Below are 8,454 nucleotides of genomic sequence, written 5' to 3'. Positions count from 1 at the left end.
AAGTTTAATGCATCCTGATATATTTTTAAGTCCAAAATATGTCATTTTACATGTCTGCTTGAAAATTGGGGTACGTTTGACATACGACTATAGAGTGAAAACGATCGGTTTAAGGCCATCGTCCAAGTACGATGCGCGCTGGTGGTTTTAAGAAATTTTCGATGGAAATTTTAAAAAATTTGCCGAAACCAAAAACATACAGACCTTTGAAAATCTTTAATCTATCTGCAGGGCCAAAATGGCTGAAAAAATCGGAGGATTATCCGAGTCTCATCAAAAATAGCTCTGCAAGAATGAGTTTTTTTTGTTATCTTTCACAATTATTTGAATAAATAATTCGACGGTATGAATTTTTTTTTTATTCAACTGAACCTTATGCTGGCTACAAGGATTACATTCGAACACATTTTTAGAAAATCAACGAATTTCATTTAACCGATTGCGTTGAAATATTTGAAATTCGTTGATTTTCTATGAAAATCGTGAGAAGGTTTTCCAAAATTGTGTCCGAATGTAATCTTTGTAGCCATCATAAGGTTTATTTGAAAAAAAATTATATCATCGCATTATTTTTCTAGAATGAAAGATCACAATAACACTCATTTTTCAGAGCTATTTCTGATAAATCTCGGAAAATCCTACCATTTTTCAGCCATTTTGGCCTTGCAGATGCATAAACGCTTTTCAAAGGTCTGTATGTTTTTGGTTTTGGCAAATTTTTCAAAATTTCCATCAAAACATTTAATAAAACCACCCACACGTGGTGCCTAGACGATGACCTTAAAAATAACTCCGGAGCTCCGGAGACCTCAAGCCTCAAGTGTTATATACCATTCGAGTCAGCTCGACGGATAGGAAAATCTGTCTGTTTGTATGTTCGTGACCCTTTCAAAGACATTGCTCTCCGCTCAATTTTCTCGGAGTTGTCTGAACCAAATTTAGGCTCGTTTGAAAGCAAAACTGAAATAACTTAAAAAAAACTGTCCATTAAGCTGTCTGCTTCAAATATGTGTCCAAAAGTTTCATGTGTTCATACGGCTTAACGAGTTCTTACTGATAAGTTTGCAGGTAAATTTTTGATTTGACAAACGATAGCCAGTTGCGGAAAAAATATCAAACTTTCATTACAAATGACTCTATGAATTCGAAGCTTCACTAGGAAAAGTATTGAGAGTAAAAATTAATTCGGTCCGTTTCGTTTTTCTGGGTCAAAAGAGCTTTTATTTCAAAGTAAAAAGAATTTAAAGAATAATCAAAGTATCGTCTATCGCCAGTTACTACTTTTTGCCACCTTCCCAGACAATTTTCGAACTCCATCTTGAAAAAATGTCTAGTCTTCTGTGGTGATCCAAGTAAGAGACCAATTTTCGATTTCTGCGAAAAATATAATCCGATGACCTGCCAGATCGTGTTGCATACATAGGAACGCACTAGTAATCAGAAGGAGTAAAGTCAGAAGAATATGACGGGTGCAGCAAAATATCTCATCTGAGCGTTTCCAAATATTTTTCAATGACTTTTGCGACATGAGGCCGGGCGTTGTCCTGCAGAAAAATAACATTATCAAGTATTTGCTTGTATTCCGGCTGTTATTCTCGTAATGCACGGCTCAAATGCTTCAATTGCAGCCTGTACTAATCTCTCGTTATATTATCGCCTGGTTGTAGCAGTTCATAGTACACAACAGCCTTTTGGCTCCAACAGATGCATAACATGGCTTTCGAACTATAAATTTTCTGCTTTGGTTTTGATGATGAAGTCGATGGCAACGATTGACCGAACATAGTGTAGTATTTTTTCTTGTTGGGTTTATCATAGAATATCCCTTATTCATTTCCAGTAACAACTCGATTTAGAAAACCTTTTCTCTATTGCTTTCGAATCAGTTGCTCGCAAGTGAAAAATCGCCTTGCAATGTCTCTCGGTTTCAGTTCATAAGGCACCTAACCGGCTTGCTTTAGAATCATTCTCATGGATCGTACAGAAACTGTTTGTTGAGTCTAATCTTATCACTTATCACTTCCAATGATTTCGCAAGCTTCTCTTGCGTTTGACTCGGATCTTCATTGAGTGATGCCTCCAACTGTTTGTCTTCGAATGCATTTCGAAGGTTTAACGAATTTGGCTTGTGACCACTAAAATAGAGAGACACTTCAGTGGCACCGTAACAACAAGCTGGATTTCATTTAAAGATCTCAACCAGGGGTCAAATAGCTTAACATGATGTCAAAATTATATGCCAAAGTTTTGTTCAGAATTGTTGATGCATCTTTTTTGTCAATCTGAACTGTTAATGCACCGATGAGTTGAAGACGAAATATAAAAAATAGCTTTATATTGATTTAACACGTCCAAATTATAAAAAGGAATAGGTATCTAATAATCTACGAAAAGAGAGTTTAGGCTTTTGACAATATGTGAAATTATTTTATCCCCCACCCCTCTGAATGACTCCTGTGCACAGGTCTGGCTGACAGTTCTGGAAAAAACGTTTCTATGCCAATAAAATCAATATGTGATGTGATGTGAAGTGAAGCCACCATCAGTTCAAGGACTTGCCAGTGGATGCGGGTAGACTTACAGTAGCCCCGATATGACTCATCCATTCACCTTCTTACTATAGCTGTTACCGAAAAGCGAACAAAAAGGGTTGGGCGGATATGTAAGTAGAGTCACTTATTTGTATTCCGCGGTAATAAAAGATGCTCTTCCAAACATAATATCCAGTGCATGGATGAAGCATATCGCTATACATGCTTGAACCCACCTGATGGTTTGTTTGAGAAAGGCGCGTCAGATTCATTTCAAACTTTCAGAAGGAAACAAGTTTCCTTCAAGTGACTTGGGCTGGCTATCCACAATCCCTCGTCCAGTCATCAATTCGTCCGATGTCCTGATGCACCCTCCCCTTTACTCCCCCGTGCAAAATGTTTTATATTGATAAATACAATGAAACATAGTGTAATGAAATTATATAACATAAAATGATATAATAGATCTATAAAAATAATATGTGTTATTATTATTGATGACAAATTAATAATAATAACAATAAATATAATAATGAAAATAATAATAAAAAAGAATATAATTTAGTACAATGAAATTTATAATAAATAATAGAATGAATAAAATGATATGTTGCGATATGCTATGATATTATATTACTTGAATTTATATGTAATTTTTCATCCTCTCATTCTGCCATCTACGCATTCCATCGACCAATTGTCACCACAGGCACACGTGTAAGCATGAAACAGGAACCAGTGAGGACCAAGCTCACCTTGTGACGACCTTTATATTTAGTTAAAAGATTACTTTACAAATGATAACTTATAAGGAAAACAAATTTATATTTTGCGCAGAGATACGTACTACTACTCATAATAAACCCTATAATATAATATAATACAACATAATGCAATACAACATAACATAATATAATAGAATACAATATAATATAATATAATAAAATAAAATATAATATAATATAATGCAATATAATACGATATAATGCAATGCAGTATAAAACCATACAACATATTATATAATAACATAAAATAGTGTAAGACGATAATATATGAAATAATATGCTATGATACAATATAACAGTTAATGTCGCAGTGTAAGTTACGCTCTTCTAATAATAATAATAATAATAATAATAATAATAATAATAATAATAATAATAATAATAATAATAATAATAATAATAATAATAATAATAATAATAATAATAATAATAATAATAATAATAATAATAATAAAAATAATAATAATACATGATGTAATAAACAACAGAATTATATGTTGTAATATGATTATGATAAACATTGCACTTTAGGATGGGCTTCAACCTTCAAGACATTTCGCACCCTCTCATTCTGCTACTAACGCAGAAGGCGATAGCACCCAGTCGACGCCGTTTTATTGACCAAATGTCATCATAGACGCTCGGGGAGGCATGAGGTAGGGACTTGTGAGGACTTAGTTATCTCACCATTTGACGACCTCTATGCCAATAAAATCAATATGTGTACAAAATAGAGGTTAAAGCATGCGATACAAGAAAATTAAAAAAAAATATATTAACAATTTAAAAATTTGAACCATTTTCTACTAAAAATTAGAATACTGAATATTCTATTGTATATAATTCCTGAAAATTAGAACTGAAAGCCTTTCATTTGACTGACAGAAAGATATTAGTGTTCTAGTTCTAGAGAAATGAACAAATATTAGTTATGAAATAAATATCGAATCTGATGATTTTGACAACATAAACATAACCATATTACGAAGTTCTGGGAATCAGTATATTCTTGCCGTAGAATATTTGTACATTCAATTTCACGCTATCAAATAGCTGCATAATAAATAAAGGCTTTTTCTATAAAAGAGTTTTAAGTTTTATGATCATTCACTATTCGAATAAGTAAAACATCCTAATCCTAGAAGCGGAGATTGGGAATCGTTTCACTGATTATTACACATGAATAGAGCAAAATACATTCCATATGCGCTAGGTATTTCGATTCCTGACCCAGTGTGCATTGTATGGAACAAGGAAGAATCGAGTGATGGAACGTAGGGGAGTACGTTCCGATGTGGAATCGATAAAATTATGTTAGATTAAAATTTTAAGCAAAGCACTTAGTTTGTGAAAAAGTGATTAAATTGATAAGATTTTTCGGCTAATATATGATTGTGGGCTGACAACTTATGATCGTTTTCCCCTATCGATATGTATATGCACCAACCACTTCCAACAGCTAACAGCGTCGGGATTGAACGGAAGCGGATGAAAGCGTGATGAAGATTTGCAGCACATGGAAAATGTTTGCACAAAGAGATTATTGTATTTTTTATCATTTTATTTCTTTCCCTCCATTATCGTGATTTGATTTAATCCGTTACCGGTGGCAGCATTTTTTCCCACTGTGGTAGAATTCGTTTTTTTTTCATCGTTTTCGCAAGGTATAACTAGTGGAGTCTATCAATGGAGATTAAATACCACAGTTGTTTTGAAATGATACGTAGAATGGAACTCAGCGCACGCTCGTTCGGTGTATTTACTCTCTGAATAAAATTTCAGAACACAAAAGCGTCTACAAGCATCAGTGATTGTTCTAAAACTGGAAACTAATTCTCTGAATCAATGAAAGTTCGATATATGACCTATAATTCAAAGCATATTTTGCTTCTCAAACCCAAATTATTTCGGTTAAACAGATAAGCACCCCTCCTGTTGCATGCGTTCAAAAATATACGCATAGAGATTAAATTTTGAGTTCCACTTCTTTCATCGAAATCCACTTCTTTCACCAACAAAAAATTATTTGTCGCTTGTTTGCTTTTTCCGAGCTCAAACGTTGGTTTTGATGTAGTGAGCATCAGATTTTCCAATGTACTAAGAAAACCATTCTTAATTCACCTGGTGGTGTGAGAATGCCTTTCTCTTACCACTTCAATAGTCTCATTAAAACATTTATAAGATTCTATCCTCTGCTATTTGTGTTGTGAGCTTATCAAATAACCTAACAGCTTTCAAACGAGTCTAAGTCTTTCGAAATCTCCTAGAAATTTTGGCGCATTTAAAACACTGGGATTTGTCGTTAACGTATAAGATTACATCTGCCGAATCGGAAATGTGCGCCGTAACTTTTCCAAACTTGAACAATGACCACAATGTAGTATTTAAATAAGCTTAAATTTATCGAAATTTGTTGAGTCACCATCAGAAAATTTAGTCCATGAAAAATGTCGGTTGCGTCACTTATATCATTATATGTCCGGAACTAGAAATGAAAGCAAATTGATTTGCGAAGTTGATCAATGGTCTAGCAATAGCTTTTACATAAACCTAGCCTTGTTATCATCGGTTCTGTCAACTCTGAGAAAATTGAGCTGTAAAAATGTGCGTTTTGTCGTTTACGTCACTTATGCCATTATATCTCCGGGGCCAGAAGTGATTTGCCATTTGATATTTGAGCTTGATAAACGATCGAATAGTAATATTCAAACGAGAATTTATTTTTTCGATTTTTTTGAAAATTGAGCGGTAGAAAATATCTTATGTATGTGTGATATTTTCCAGTCTCGTCTCGTCGAATGGAATGGTATATAGTACTATGATCCAGCTCCGATCAAAAGTTGGTTTCGCCAGCAATCCTATTACCTTTCAATATAAAAAAAGAAAAATATAAAAAACTGTTTTATTCCATCTAGTGGTGTAATGATGTCTTTCTTATATAACTTATAACATCATAAATATTACTGATGAATTCGCTAAAACAACTGTTCATTGAATAGAAATAAGAAAGTTTGTTCGGACTTGATCTAATAAACTCTACAAATCCTGTTTACCCTGTTGTTCCGGAACAGGAAGTAGTATCTACATCAAATTTAGGAATTCAGTATGAAACTGTTAGACTTTTCCTTTGAAGTTTGTGAAATTCGATTTGGCCATCTCAAGGAAAAGTGAGGGAGATTGTTTTTGCAGTGTTCAATCACCATTTCCGATTCTTCCGAAACCGGAACTGGAACGGTTTTACTGCACTACAGGCTGTGAAAATTGCCATAGAATAGCTAAAATTTTTATCAACCGCAGCACCATCTTTTATCAATATCACACACCAGTAGAAGACATCCGTAACCGTTTCTTTATAGCGCGTACGAAATAGAACAAAGATACGTTCATTCGTTTTGTGTTTTCTTCTTCTTTCGGTGTTGTACATATTTTCAATCTATAAGGCGATTTGAAAACTTTGACACTCATCGCTCTGTAGCTGCGGAACCGGAAATCGGATCCGGATGAAATTTCATAGTAGCTTTAGAAATAATATGAGTTTCAATTTAAATCAAGATTTGTGAAAATCGGGTCAAGCATCGCAGAGCAATCGAAGTGAGTTCTATTTTGGAGCTTTTCTTCATCACTTTCGGTGCTTCCGTAACTGGAAAAGGAGGGACCAGTAGTGCCGAATTAAGTTTTTATGCCCACAAACTTACAAGCTCTGCAAATTAGAAGAATGTTTGACCATTGTTCGTGAAAAAATACTAATGAAATTGGTAATTTTTCACTTATCAAACTTTAGTTCCGAAACCGGAAGTCGGACAATTTTTTTAGGAAACTATAAGACCTTTCATTTGAATCTTAATTTGTGGAAATCGGTTGAGTCGTTTTAGAGAAAATTGAGTGCACACTTTTTCTCTCATTTTCACATATTGCCATGTAACTCCGGAACCGGAAGTCGGAACTGAATGAAATTCAATAGCAGGCTATGGCACTGTTAGACCTTTCATTTGAATCTAAGTTTGTGAAAATCGGTTAAGCCATCTCTGAAAAAAGTGAGTGCATATTTTTTCCATTTTTTGATGCATATCATTTTATATCTCCGGAACCGGAAGTCCGATCGGGATAAAATTCAATAGCAAGATATGGGACCCTGAGACCATTCATTTGAATGTTAGTTTGTGAAAATCGGTTCAGCCATCTCCGAGAAAAGTGAGTGCATATTTTTGTTACATACATACACACCTACAAACACATACACACACACATTTACTCAGTTCGTCGAGCTGAGTTGAATGGTATATGACATTCGACCCTCCGGGTCTCGGTTGAATAGTCGGTTTTCAAAGTGATTGCATAGCCTTTCTATGTGAGAAAGGCAAAAATGGTCACAGTTCAAGTATTCCTACTTATTATATAGGAAAAAAAATTGCGTTTCGATAGCGGTTTTACACAATTAGTTACTAATCGAAGAATCATCATCGTTAACAGCACAGTCATTCATTGTAGGGCACAATTTTAAAAATGATCCTTCGGAATAGAAAGGCACTCAAACATCGATCTGCTTTGTGTTCATTTCACAGCAAACCAGTTGCAATTATTTTCGAAGGTATTGAATTAACCTGGTGCATTCGAGGAAAACGCACTTAACATGTTTTAACATCAAACAAATATAACTAAGCGGCTCTTTTCAGGACAGTGAAATCAGCAAAATGCAATGCTGTAAATAATTAATCAACTTTATTTTATTTTTGTTAGCATTAGCCCTGCCTTAATAAATATAACTGCGAATAGACGCAAATATTTAAAAGGCACTCTTTTTTGTAACCTGTATTAATATTGATGTGAATAAGTCGCACTTTGGCACGAGAGCACAGTGAAGAGATAAAAACTTATACAATTTACACAAACAATTAATGGGAGTGAAGGCCGATACTTAGATATGTGCAATAACCATATCAGTTTTATTACATCCATTACATTAGTTGATACCCGTTTTGTAGCAATTGTGGAACATACTAATTTTAACAAGTTTTTATTGCTACTTGGGTATGTCTCCAACATATAATTTTATAATCTCCTCGTGACTCATCAACTCATAACTCATGAATCGGTAGGATGACAATTCTTTTGAGTTCCATGTCGGCCGTTTTGTTTGT

This window comes from Malaya genurostris, chromosome 2 (genome assembly GCF_030247185.1).
Source record: "Malaya genurostris strain Urasoe2022 chromosome 2, Malgen_1.1, whole genome shotgun sequence".
Lineage (NCBI taxonomy): Eukaryota > Metazoa > Arthropoda > Insecta > Diptera > Culicidae > Malaya > Malaya genurostris.
Note: the sequence above shows the minus strand (reverse complement) of the source record.